Genomic DNA, 15000 nt, shown 5'->3' with positions numbered 1-15000 from the left:
ACAATTCTTGAATTAGATTGAAGTGCATTACATCATGGATATTTAACATGGCAAATATTCTACACCAAATGGTCTATTCAGAACCATGTTGTCAAAGTTTTGAAGTAGCAGTGGATGACAGAGGTTGAGATAAATGTGATGCACTATTATATTTTTCCTGGCCTGCAGAGCTCAGTCAGTTACATGTATAAATGTATTCCTCCTTGAATGCAAAATGCAATTAATATTATAGAAATGTAACCATGAAACCTAGGTTATTAAACAACTGAAGTGACCTCTAGGGGGCACAATACTATCAAATTAACCTCAGGTCAAGCTAATTTTATGGTATGCATAGTTTCCAGCAAAAGAGCTCCTGTCATTCTGATGCACATCTGTTCAGGGTCACAATATTACACACTTCTGGTGTGGATCTTGCTACAATATAAAATACCTCCTGTGTACTTTCTCTCTGTGTCCTTGCATGCTGAGAAAATATTTGCAACGGCTTTAATAGGTTCCGTAAAGAATCAGCGCAGAAGGTCGATTAGCTGTGCATTTTTAAACAATTCTACTTCTAGCTCTCTCTTCAACTCACACCTTCTCTTCCTGTCTTCATCGCAAATACTCTTCATTGCTTCCTCTTTACTCTTCATTGCTTCCTCTTTCCCTCCTGTGTGTCTCAGTCCGTTTACTTTTAATTCCTTCTTTCTTCTACACGCGGTTTATTTTTTCACCCGTGCTGCGTCTCAGCCTCTTAATGGATTGAAGTAAGTGCTCTCCTGGTGCTTTGCAGCTGCTTGTTGTTCTTTATTGCAACAGAAGCCTGGCCTTAAGGCGCTGTAGTTTCTTCTCTTGTCCCCCAGTTGGGCGACGACTGATGCCCTTGATGAGAGGGCCTTGTTGCAGTCAGACTCATTAGCTAACAGATGTTACATGTCAGCGTACATCACAGCATCAGGCACCGGTGTTCACCCTTTTTTTTTTCTTTTTTTTTTTTTTGCCAAGGTGTGAATAATACATCAGATTTTGTTTACGGTCTCGTCTCTCTGCAGACATTATGCAGTCGGCTCCAGTCCTCCGATATCTGGCGCAGCAAAAACTCTAGACTCTAGAGCCACCAACTCGCCTGAGGACACATAACACCGCCAGAATACTTGCAGCGCTCTCCTTCACCTTGCATTCAAGTTTTAGAGTTGTCTAACTATTCATGGTGACACCACCCTTCTTAAAACACACAGGGAGTCGCTGGGTAGGACATGTCCCGCCGTGTGATAATATCTCAAAGGACAATCTCACCAACGCAGGAGGCGCGTGTCCTCTGGCCTGCCTCCAAATCCTATTTGGATGGGGAAACTGATTAGAGCGTCCCGATGTGAAGAGGCCAAATCAGATCATGTTAGCGGCTCCCAGTTTGATTAGGGATTAATTGAAATAGGAACCTAGCCTCTTGGGAGTAGAGCTGAAATAACAAGGCTTCACAAACACACTTCTCCTCCCTCTCCGTCTCGTTTTATTGCTATCTTTGGTTTGGCTATCCCGCCCTGATACCTTCTCATCAAAGGTGGAAGAACAAAACAACTTGCATGCATATCCATGCTAATTACTCATCCTAATAAAGCATGCTGCTGGCTTGCTTAAAATATCCAACATTCTGCTGACTTCAATGCTTGTATGTTTATTCATCTCTTTCATAAAGCAGTGCCTGACCTCAACAGGAATTAAGGAGTTGTAAGTTATCTTTACACATTTTGCCAGCGCTGTTAGTTAGGCCTTTGATATGAGAAGGAGGTAAACTTCTGCCTCAATTCTTGCCCCTGACCCAGGGATGCTGGAAGTCAGTCACTAAAAAGAGCATATAAAACCAGAAAAAGCATAATATGGGACCTTTAATACTAAGAGAATGACAGCAGCTCACGATTTTATAACATTCTACACTTCAACAGACACCAAACCCCACATGGAAAGTGTGCACAGACATGTTCTATGACCTCTTTATAGTTTATAATAAACAGGTCAGCAGTGAGAGTGACAAGCGGACGACATGATAATGCCCATTCAACGCATGTTGGAGCTGTTTGGCTAGTATGAGTTGTTAACAGAGTCTTCACTCACTTCACAGGGCAGCTGTGGCTCAGTTGGTAGAGTCTCTCAACGGGAAGGTCAAGGGTTTGATCCCCAGCTTCTGCAGCCACATGTCCAATGTGTACTCCGGTATGACACTTACTGTAACCCTAGGTTGCTCTCGCTGCTCTGTCTGTGTTTTATGAATGTGTGTGAATGGGATTAATTACTTCTTATGGTGCTATCAGTGTGTGGATGGATAGGTGTAACCTGCAGGGTAAAAGAGCTTTGAGTAGTCAGAATACTAAAAGTGCTATACAAGCTCATGTTCATATACTATTTACCATTCATTGGTAAACTAAGTTACCCTAGAACAGATGATCAATAGACATTTTTGTTTCTTCAGTTTGCTCCCTCAATTGCTTGTCTGCATTTGCTCTCTCTCCCTCTCAGATGTTTTTCCAAAGTTGTCAAAACAATAATAAACTAAATCTCTAAAATCTAGGGTACCGTCTCGTTATGCTGCTCTTTCTGACAGGACAATCACACATCTTTGGATTTTATTTTTATTTTTTATTATTATGTTGAAAATCTCTCTTAAATACCTCAATGTGAAATGATAAAAAACCACCAACCGGCTGCGGGTTAGATCACTCTGCAGGAGGTTTTATAAACAAGTTTTTGACAACTGTAGTAAAGGGACACAAAAAGTAATCGCACACATTGATGTTCTGCATCTACACATCATAAAGACGGGGTTAATATGAGTTAAAAAGTGTTTTATAAGATGATTGTTATAAGTGTGCCTGGAAATATACTCAACTTCTATGTAGTGCAAAGCGGTTTAAGTGGACAAAAGGAGAGAAGGACTTAATAAATGCAGTTCATTAACATGTATCATTGGGTATCCATCTCAACATGTGCATTACCTTATGTTTGGAATGACATGTTAATATGTTGGACAGAGGTTATTTTAATACTTATTCCAGTAATTTGCTCTGACACAGCCAAATCATATAATACCATACCACTTAGAATGAATGGGTATTAAGTATGAAGGAAACAGTGTGTTACCATTTTGATAAGAACAGCTCCTTACTGACTTGAATTGATATAAGGCTTTGTGTGTGTCCATTTAAACATGGTATGAACAGCAGTAGGTGTAAGTGCTCTTGAGTAGTCACTGAATAAGTTGAAAACCCTCAGACCTCCTTTCCCCTCAGCGGGGGTGATATTACAATTGAATTACACCGTGAGAACTGCCTGATGCTTGGCCATTATAAACGTTTTGATTGCTGTCGTGCCGTTTGATATGGGTCTGCTCCCGCCAGGGTGGCTCCATAAGTTCCCCTTGTTCAGCTGCTGGTGCTCCTCTGATCCTCTGTTCTCTTTTCCTGATAGAAGTCATTGACCAGAAACATTAATAAGAAGAAGTGCTTTAGTCACACCCCATAAAGTAACACTCTGCAGTCGTTAAAGAAACACTGGGAGGAAATCATTTGTCGTGTTTTTGATGTGAATTGTTTCAAAGAAAACAGAGTCGAGACAAGCAAACAGTTTGGGGCCGTAAGCATTCTGGGAAGTGAAGAAAAAAAGATCCAGATTTATCACATTATCTTTCATCATTCGTCATTATTGGGTACAGAACGGGTTGCTGGCTGCATGATTGATGATTGCCATCTGAAAATTAGCATAGCCAGCTTCTGCTAGCAGTGAGACATTTGTCGGTTAAGTATTTGTAGTCAGTGAGTCAGTGTCTGGTTTTATTTGCTGTCTGATATGTATGGATTTGCATCCTCAGAGGAGAGGTTTATTCTGAATGCAGACTGTCAGTATGAATGGAGCGTACATGCATGTTTCCTCTCCAAGGATGGTAGCACTTCATCAACTTGCCTCTATCTATTTATTCCCGTCTCTTTCTTTGTATGCAGTGTTTATGTGTGTGTTTGTGTCCTTCAGGCCTGTGCACGTGGATGTGAATGTGAGGATGTGTATTAATGCGTGTGTGTGTTTCTCTTCCCTCTCTCAGGACGAGCAGTCCCATCCGTCTTCTGCGCTCTGTAATGGGGGCTCAGGGTGGCTTACGCTCGGCCCCCTGATCCGTCCTCATTTGGTTGGCATTTCGTTACGGGCCAGACACTCTTCTTCTGACACGGAAAAGCAACCCAGACTATCGTCCCTCCTCCTCCTCCACCTGCCATCCTCTCCACTACTTCTTCCCTTTTTTTTTCTCTCTTACTTTTCCTGACAAAAAGAAACACACACACACAAACACATACACTCATGCACACACTCATTTACTCCCCTTGTCTGCATCTCTGCTTTCACACCGCAACCACAGGATGAGGCAAAATGAGGACAAATTGATGTGAGTCCAAGGAAAGAAGCAAAGGGGCTAAAAAAAGAGAGAGAGAGAGAGAGAAAGGTAGGAGCACCCGCCTGCAAGGCAACTGTAAGCATAAATCCACTGATATACTGCCGTAGTGTTCGCTCGGTAACTACATCCATTCCTCATAATGATGCCCATAACGGTCACAAAAGACGAACTTCCAGGACAACCCAATGTCACACCAACATCAGATGTAGTGATTCTCTTTGAATTTGTTTTCACTAGCAATATATATTCAGAAAAAAAATGACCATAGCAATTTAATTTTAGCTGCAGGGTTTCTTTTCCAAGCCCTATCCGCTCTGACCGACGCTTCCATATTGGATTTGAAACATGTACGCAATACAAATAAATACAAATATTGTCTGCCTGAGAGAAGCGATATACCTCGCCTTGCCAGGGGGGCCGTGGATAACGTATACAGGCTGTGGGCTGAAACACATGCTGAATACCCCGTGGCTTAAAGCAGCAAGCTGAGACAAACCTCATCTCAGTTAAAGGCAATTCCCCTTCATAGTGGTTCTCAAGCCCTGAGCTGCTGGTCCTAAAACAAAGCCAGTCAATCTAATCATGAGGAAAGGTGAATTGGGAGTGCAGGGGAGTGAAAGAGACGGAGACAGGCTGAAATAGAGTTGTGTATGTGAGCATGAGAGAGACAGAGTGGGAGATAGGGCTTTACGACATCAATCCTATGAACTCGTAGGCCCCTGGCTGGCTCACAGAGGTGTTTATGAGTCTAAAACCCAGAATCATCCTGTCTGCTGCTCCCGCTGTCTGAGAGAAAAAACGGAGAGATTCTAGCCCCTGTTTTTTTGCACGCCCGTAAAACGCTCCAAAAATTGTAATACTATATTTTTCACTATGAAAAAACAAGGGACAGAATAATCTCTAATAACCAGTTCTTCATCGAAATGTTGAATCTGGGGCGCTGATGTCCACGCGTTTAGGTCGTACCCCATGTTTCGGAGGCTACTGTCCTCCAAGCGGGCAGCCTTGGTTCAAGTCTGACATGTGGCTCCTTTACATCATGTAATTTCCAACTCTCTCTCCCTCCCGATTTCCTCCTCCCTATCCACTGTCCTGTCTAAATAAAGGCAAAAGGCCCCCCAAAAAAGCCCCAAAAAACAATATGTGGACTCATGGGACTGGACTTTGGTATGTCAGGTTTTCTGCTTTTAGATTGAAGTGAGTTTGTAGTCCAAGTAACATTAAACAATCACATATCAGCAGGCATGGTGTATGCAGGAGAACCAGTCCATAGAGAGAAAACGCTTTTAGTATGATATCCACCGTAATGACATCTTGGCTCTCATCAGTGGTAATCTAATGATAATTTATTTATTTCTTGAATCAGATATCTGCATGCAAGTGCACCTAACAATCTTCTTGACAGTCTGTTGTGAAAGCTAATCAGCTCAGATTTCCAAACAATGAACAATCTGACCTCCATTCAACAAACAATCCCATTAAAAGTTGTTTTCTCCTCCTCTTAAAGGAAGAATGTGCAACTTTTTGATCCATTAGAGGTCGCCCTTAATGAGCACAAGCACTAAACCAAAACAGTCTGCTGTTTGGCGACACCTCCGCTATTCTGAAGCCTCCGTTCTCCTCCAGCAGCACACCTCCAACCCCTCTCTACTCGCGTTTGCACGAAGGAGTTATCAAACAGAACGCACCATAATCAAGCACCACTGAGCGCAAGCAGCATTTACAGAGGATATACTTGATTTCTGCTTTATTTATGTGTAACATGTCACATATTCTTCCATTAACAACAGACTGGACAAACCTGGCCTTTTTACTTTTTCAAAATCTGGATCATCATGATGTTATTTTATCAGACTTAGGACCTGTTGTAACTAAATCACAAGAAAATTGCTTTCTTTTGTGAGCTTATACTGCTAAAAGAAGCAGAACTGAAAGTTCCCAGAAACCGATGAATGGTCTCTCCTTTGAAGGATGTAACTTTGAATCTAAATCTGACGATGCGATTGCTTCTTTAATTACCAACAGGCCTGTAAACAATACAGCACATGGAAAAGATGTGCTGTCTGATGTACGTCGCTTTGGATAAAAGCGTCTGCTAAGTGAATTGTAGAATTGTAGGAAAAGGAAGATTTTGAATGCTCACTGCTGGCTGCACCAGAAATACCAACAAGTTGTCCATCATTTCCGGAGGTACATATTGTCGCTGTCAATGATATCTAAAGTGTTCCAAGATTTGAAAAAAAGACATTCTTGGAGTCATCCTGTCCTTCCATCTGTCTGTTTGTTTATCCATTTCTGCCTATTAAGAAAGTTTTTCCAGACACGTTTTGTCAAGTGGATTCATGTTTGGTGTCTGTAATTATTACTGAGTAGAGCCTTGAACTGCTCTTCATACAGAGTGTCATGATGAGCTAACTTTTCTGGGATTTGGCTCTTGATTAATAAAAACGATTGATTAACTGGCTAGCCATAGAGTGTTTTTTTTTTATCCTTTTAACTCAGTAGTGCATCTGCACAAACACAGATGCACAGTCTATGGGTTTCTCCACAGTGCATTGGATTTAAGGCCCACTGTGTAGGTGTGTGCAGCGAGCTGAGTGCCCGAGTCTAGTCAGCACAACATGGCCTCGCCGAGCTGCATGATAGGCCTACTGCTGAGCGCTGCAAGTACAGTACATTTCAATTTGTTCCAGGAGGGATCAAATTCTACCGCCTTGCAAATCTCAGCAAGCAGCAGGCGAAGCTCACAATGAAAAAATGGAGAACTGTAGGAAATATAATAGAGCCGTTTTTGAGCCACTAGAATCCAATCGAAGCTGGGATATCTGTATCTATAAACTATCTGTGGGTAGTCTGGTCCATCATGGATATGAAGGAAATCAATGAGAAAGGATAATTACAGCCTGTATAGTAAAAATGCTTTTAATACATGCATGTTTTTGTAGATAAAAGACTTCTTTTTATATAGGTGTAAAGTAGGGGACTCCACCTGAAGGATGACAGTTCACACAAGTCCAGAGGCTTATTAATAATCACAACCTTCTGATAGATCTTATGAATCTTTCATTCAGAAATGGAAAAAGAGAAGAATAAAAGTCTGCAGAAAGTTGAAGAGTGGAGGTTGAGAAAGGACAACTCGGTCCTAATTACCGTCATCATTCACTCCTGGCCCTAATGTATCTGATACTCTGCTCCTGGAAATAAAAAAACCCCTCATCACTAATAACTGATAACAAATAGCTGAGGAGGAATTTTACGAATCTGCTGATATTTGATTATATTTTTTCTTCTTCAAGGTGGTCAGAGGTTAAATGAATCACCATGAGAAAGGAAAGGGCATGTGGATAACCCAGCAGTTAAACTACAAGGTTTAATGATGGATTAACACTCTTTTAAAAAGGTCAACTGTTTTGTTGCCTTTGTGTTGGCTAGCTAGTATGATTTTGGATTGTCCTCTGAATGCCAAGAGAATGGAAAAACAACTCAAAGCTTGGCACGTACAAGGATAAAAATTACATTTGGAGTCATGCCAACCTAAGCTAACGTTTGCATACTAATGGGCGAGTGTTAGCATATTTAGCTAGCTAGCTTTCTACAGTGCTTATAATATTTGTGGTTCGGTGAATGGACTTGGTAAATTGTAAACGGACTTGAGCTTGTGTAGCGCTTTTCTAGTCCTCTGACTACTCAAAGGGCTTTTACACCGCATGTCACACCTACACATTCACACCCATTCATACACTGACAGCGGAGGCTTCTGTGTAAAGTGACCATCAGAACTGAGTAATCCCATTCATACACATTCATACGCTGCTGACAGGTAAGTGTCTTGTCCAAGGACACATCAGACATGTTGCCTCAAGAGCTGGGAACCCAAGGATACATTGGACGTCGAACGACCAACCATCGACTCTACAAACTGAGCCACAGCCGCCCGGTGACATGTTTGTTTACCATACAAAAAAATACAAGTAAGCTTACAAACTATATCATATGATACATAACTCCTCAGACATCGACCTTGTTTATGTTGTTTTTATCTCTGCTCTGTAAGTTGACCTTGAGAGTTGTGAAAGGCGCCTTTAAATATAATGTATTATTATTATTATTATTATATCAGACATTTTATCTTGCAAGCACTAGTTTACCATTAGCACTTGCTAGTGCTGTCTACAGTCAAAGAAATCGGAAAGATACAAATATTTCAAGAGACAACCAAATACCGGTTAGTATGGAATTTGTTATGAGCTGTTGTTTACGTCTGTGTGAATTCCCACATCATTTTTTTTTTAAGTAGGCAATAGCACATTTTGAGTAGGCCTATTTGCTACAATTTCTGTGACTGCATGATGCACCACGGTAGACTGGAGAGCTTGACAGGTGCGATCACAGTGACAGGGGAATGGGGCTTAACGAATGGTCAATTATAAGTCCTGAATGTTGAGACTTTGAATAAGACCCTATTGTTACTTTTTGAGTTTGTTTTCTTCTCTTTTGGTGGGTTTTATTATGTGTGGTGCTTCTTCACTTCCTGAGACACCTTGCTGTAGATCAATAGCTCATCACAAGGCCCATTAGCAAGGGGGATGAATCTAATAGGGTGGTGAAATGAGGAGTTGGTTTAATCCGGAGCAATAAAGCTGGATTCTAATTGTTAGTTGTAGAAAAGAAGGGAAGAATGGGTTTTTGGTTGTTTTTGAAATAGAGTTCAAATTAACACTGATTAATCCGCTACAAGGCTTTTGTGACTGACGTAACTTTAGAATCACATTTGTTCTTTTCATGTGCTGGCAAAGTTTAAGACAAATGATAGCTGTGAGCAAGAAGGCTTTATTTTGATTAGAAACAGAACCAGACTGTAATCTCTGTAATATTAATGTTTCATGTTTGTCGTATGATGGCAGTAATCCGTCTTCTAAGGAGTGTTTTTATGCAGTGTTTTCTCTCACTTTAAGAGTCATTAATACCAGAATTTTACAGAACATGGTGATTGCTTTCCTGCACCCTGTAATGATTGTGAAGTAAAATAGGTGCCCAGTCATTACACTTCCCCTTTTCCCATTGTTTTCTAGTTAAAGGTAATCAATTTTCTTATGAGCATGAATCCCTTAAGTGTTCCTCTGCCTGTGTTGAGTGCTTTCATTAATCAAAGAGACAAACCATACCTTGGAGGGATGCTCGGATCCTCTGTTGTAGATCCTGAAAAGGCTGTTAAAACAACAACAAAAAAAGCTTATAATGTGTAGAAATGAAATATGTAAGAGCAGCAAACTAGGCAATAATAACAGAGACTCCCTCTTCCGGGGGTTTTCTTACTTACCCATTCACACCGCGGCCTCTCCTCTATCTGTTTCTCTCTAACTTTCTTCTCTCTTTCTCATCTCCTCTTTCCTCCGGCTCATGAAGGGCTTCATTTGTCATCCAGCAGGTGATGAGTGCAATGTTTTTCACCCTGACCTCTATTCTGTCACTAATGAGATATCAGCCATGCTGCTTCATGCTCCCACAACTAGAGACCTGGGTCAAATCATATTTTAAAGTACCTTTTTCTGTTCAGCTCTTCTTAGGTATACCAGATGTGATAGATGGCAGACTTTAATGAACGCTCAACTTTTAAGGTTGTCAACCACACTATAAAGCCAATAAAAGACAATGAATTTGCATGTCTGTGATTGACACACGATGTATGATCTTAATGAAACAAACTCCAGCCATCTGGTGAGCCAAACAGGTAAAAACAAACACAAACACTGACGTTTAGAGATTATGCTAATCCTGCATGATTTAGGTTTGAAACAGTCGCATCAACGTGTATTAAAGGAAACGCGTTGACACATCACTGTTAAATAAAGGATTTTTATACGATATCAGAATGTCTCTGACTTTTGCTTAAAGACTGCCTCTCGGGGCGCTGGTGGCGCAGTGGTTAGGGTGAACGCCCCATGTATGGGGGCTGTGATCCTCAAAGCGGGCAGCCCAGGTTCAAATCCAACCTGTGTCTCCTCTCCTGCATGTCATTCCCTACTCTCTTTCTCCCTGATTTCCAACTCTATCCACTGTCCTATGTCTCCATTAAAGGCATAAAATGCCCCAAAATAAATCTTAAAAGACTGCCTCTCCACACTTCAAACTTTTTGTTTGTCATCAGGACAGTCAAACGTTTTTATTAGCTATATGACTATTGTCCCCTGTTCCTGAAGAGCACCTGATTACTCTACATGTTTTGACCCAGTGCAGCACTCACTTCTGTCTTTTTGTTTTACTTTTCTTTTCACTTATTAAAGTTTTTTTCCAATATAAAATCAGCTACATTTATCCGTGAACATGCATCATCAATCCACCACCCACACTTCACATATTTTACCTCTCATGTCACGCTGCCATCAAAGTCTGGATATGTGCGTCTCTAGAAACTTTTTTATCACACCTCGAGAGCCTTCAAGGTAGGCCGTCTGTGCCTAATACCCTGACACATGTCAATCCTTTTGTTAAAAGGCTTACCTAACGAGTCAGCGCCAGTCTTTGTGGGTTTTAGTTATTCAGTGCTCTGGACTGGACCATTTGCAGCAAAAGAAGCAAACCAGCAGGACAGTGGATGATGTCAGGAAATGAAAAATGAATAGAAGCAGACCTGCTAATAAAACTCCTTGTGAAACTTCACCTTCAAAATAATACCACATCTTTATGATGAAGAAATCACAGGTACATCACAATTTTTGTGGGGGCGGGCCACCCCCCCTAATATAATGGTAGGCATCTACTCAAAGCAGCTACTATCACTTAAAATACAAGTAGCCTTTTTTTTAAAGACCTGTCTGAACTGAACAATGCAGGTAAGTGATAGACGAAAATTCAGGTGAACTCCAACCTCCATATGTACCTGAACAGAGACTTTGTGTAAAGCTGGAGTGCATTACTTGTGCATGTAACAGTTACACCTCTAGGGTTGAAATCTAGTCTCCATGCCAATTATGATGTCATGAAATATATCTCATGTCTCCAGGTGTTGAAAATAACACAATTGCTCATTCACTTTGCACAAGTATGTTTTTGGTGTTCTATGCTAATACTTTTAGTAAAACCTACATTTAACTATGTTTGACCACTTGGGGGCAGCGCAAACAAGTTGTAAACACAACATTGACATAACATTACCTTTCAAGTTTCTTACTAGCATTAACTTATTTTTCCGTCCAACATTTATTATTTATTCTGAGTTGTGTTTTTATGCTCTGAATTGAACTCCACCAACTTCTGAGAAATGTCCGTCTCTCACTACTTTCATCGATCACAGCCTGCAGCAGGTAGCCTTTTACTGCCATTTTTTGTTGCTCAGGTAATGACGTTGAATATTTTGAACTTTTTCACTAAAAAACAGCAAACTTCTGCCACCAGAACACAACAAGAGTGAACCAGAACAGTGAGGTTGTGTTCTGGTTGGATAACCAATACGCAGAAACTAAATAGAAAGACCCTAACCCTTTAAAGCAGAAGGATTTTTCATATTCAGGTCATAACTGTCTGTAGCTAGTAGCTTCTTGATTTGATGAAAAAAAAGACTAAAGCAGATTTAATTAAACTGCATAAGGCAAGAAGGAATCAAACTGAAGAATCCAACATCTCACATAAAACCAGTGATGAACTTTTTACTGGATGGGAATCTTTTTAATATTTATTTTTTCCTATTCAGTTTATCTGATGAATTCATTAAGTATTTTCTTATGCAATGAACCATCCTCTGACATGCTAAATCCATTCCACTTAGAAATCTTCAATAAAAATGTTAAGTGTTTACAGAAATACATACTGTCCTCAGAAGGTCACTGTTGATCAAATGAGTGATATTGAGGGAGAAATGCATGATGGATGATTCCTGGAAATATCAAATAACATCACATTAGCAGAAACACATAAAGAGAATGAAATATGAAATCATTGGTTTCCAGCCTTGGTGATGAGCAGGATTCTCTTACAGCCAAGTGCTCTCAGTATAAAGAAAGCTTTGTTTAGAAAAGAGCTGGCAGGGCCACAGTACATGTTCACAGATTTTCACACAGCACTTGAATTTACAGGATTTACTGTAAACTTGCTTACGGGAGTTTGGGCTCGGGTCCAGGGAAAGCCTTGGTGAGGTGGAAAAAAAGAAGTCTATGTGTAACGTTAGGATAGATTCACATATTGGGATGCTTTTAACAAGAGGAGAAAATTATTTGCTCACTGTTTTCTGTATGGTGCATTTGTAAAGAAGAAATTGCAAGATAACCTTTTTGATTAGTTTGAAACAGCTATTTTGGCCACATCCAAATGGTATGCTTTACACCTTGTAATTGTGCAAAAACAAATGCTGGTAGGGCAATTTAGTTATCTTGGAACAAATCAAAACTGGGTGATCCCGGTCTACAGTCTTTGTTGCATGCTAATGACTGGCAGCAAATGGTAGCTTCATGCCTCCTGCACATACTATGAGTGAAATCAAACAAATGATCAAACAAACTATGTATATTTCCCAAAATGTCCAACCTCATATAAAGGACTTGCTTGATTAAAGACATAATGGTCAACTCATTACAACCCTGTTTTAGTTTATTCTGTTGAGTCGGCAGATTCAAAGGTCCAGACCCAGGGCATTAAATTACATTTGAGAATTTGGGCATCTCCTTGGCATCATTATATCCTTTTATGTGTACCTTTATGAATTCCTTATTGAATTTTTGAGAAGGACAGAGCGATATTGATTTTACTTGTAAAAGATTTTAAGTTTGTGTTAAAAAGTAGTTGAACTGCATTATCGAATATCAAAAGTGTGGCCAAATGTGATTAAAACTCTAACCATTGGGAATAAAGACAGAAATAACCTTTTATTTCACGTTCAAACCAAATAACCCCAACCCGGAGGGTAAGCTACACCCTTCTTTATGGGTAAGAGAAAAAGCAATATATTCATAATATATATTTATAACTATTTAGATTTTATTTATGTTATGAATTATTAAATTTGTATATTTTATGGAGATTGCCTGTAGGGGGGTGTCCATGAGGCTCCTCCTTGACATCTGTTTGTCTTACACAGGGTGTCAGTAAAGTTGCATATCCAATTATCCTAAACAATGATCGTTAAAGTGAAAGAATATTAGTGGAGACAGAAAGGTTAAGTAAATGCTATTCTTTCATGTGTTTTTGAGCACACATACAGTACTTGGGGCTCTTGCATGAGTCCGTGACCCAATTGGGCCTCCCCTGATGTTTATACTGAACATGAAAGTTCTTGACATTTAAACTCTGCGATTTTTAACAGATTCTGTCTCCCCATGACTGTCCGGTGAATTGGCATACAAAGTATATTATTTGCTTCACAACTGTTGCATACCCACCCAGTTATCCCAATTGTACAAAAAGCAAAGAGGTGCCTGACACTGAAGTTGTAAAAGCTTGTAAAAGCTTTATACTGTGCTTTGGTACCTTCATGTAGTTCAATAGGACTAATGAGTGGATACTGAAATGGTGAGTAAATGCTAACCTAGCATGTGTTTTTGTGCACACATACTCTTCGCAAGTCATCCCAGTATAAAAAAGCCTGGAAACACACCTGACCTTAACTGCAGCCGACAGATTTGACATTGAAACTCTGCCATTTAAAACAGAGTCTGCTCTACCCACGACTGATCCAGAGCTAGTGGTCACAAAGAACACGATTTCTGAGCTGGAGAAAAGAAATACAGGTACTGAGTTTTAAGTTTTAATATGTCTAATAGAAGTTTTAACAGTGCACAGACAAATGAAATATTTTTTGGGAGGTCAAAGGCCAAACAGTTGAAAACACTCTTTTAATCTTAATGCATCATACTTCATTAGTTCCCCATGTGTTGTTTTTTGCATGTAACTCTTGATGTGATCTGATAACAAAGCATCAGAATAACCTGGTCTTTAATCACCCCAACCACACAGGGAGAGAAAAACAAATACAATTTAACAGATAAACACTCACTATGACGAAATAGCATACAACATAACATTTGTTTAAATACTTTTACCACCACTAATGCGAAAGGATTTATTGTTAGGTCATGTTGAATCTTATTCGCTGGCATAGTCTGTTATTATGATTATTATTAACACATACAGCACACAGCTAGGGTTAGGGTTATGTTCAAACCAACCTTTTGGTGTTACAACAGGCTGCTACTAGTAGCCCAATTCATTTTGATTGTACTATAAGATGATGTGAATAAAACAGTTTTCCTGTATACTAAAATCACTCCTCATTGCTGATATATCACTCTTATTACAGGTAAGATGGCGTTCTCTGTGGGCTTGACCAGTCAGATGGGACCATTCAACACGGACCTAACACTGACATACAACCAAATCTTCATCAACATTGGCAATGCTTATAATCCTATATCAGGTACAGCTCCAGTGTGAACAGATAGAGAAACACTTTACTGATCACATTTCTGTCACAATGCTTAATGACAGACTTTTCTCTTTTTACTCTTCCTCTCGTGTAGGCATGTTCATCGCACCAATCAGAGGCGTTTACTGCTCCACTGCATTTGAAAACCGCCACGGTCACAGTTGTG

The sequence above is a fragment of the Labrus bergylta genome, chromosome 20 (assembly GCF_963930695.1).
Source record: "Labrus bergylta chromosome 20, fLabBer1.1, whole genome shotgun sequence".
Classification (NCBI taxonomy): domain Eukaryota; kingdom Metazoa; phylum Chordata; class Actinopteri; order Labriformes; family Labridae; genus Labrus; species Labrus bergylta.
Note: the sequence above shows the minus strand (reverse complement) of the source record.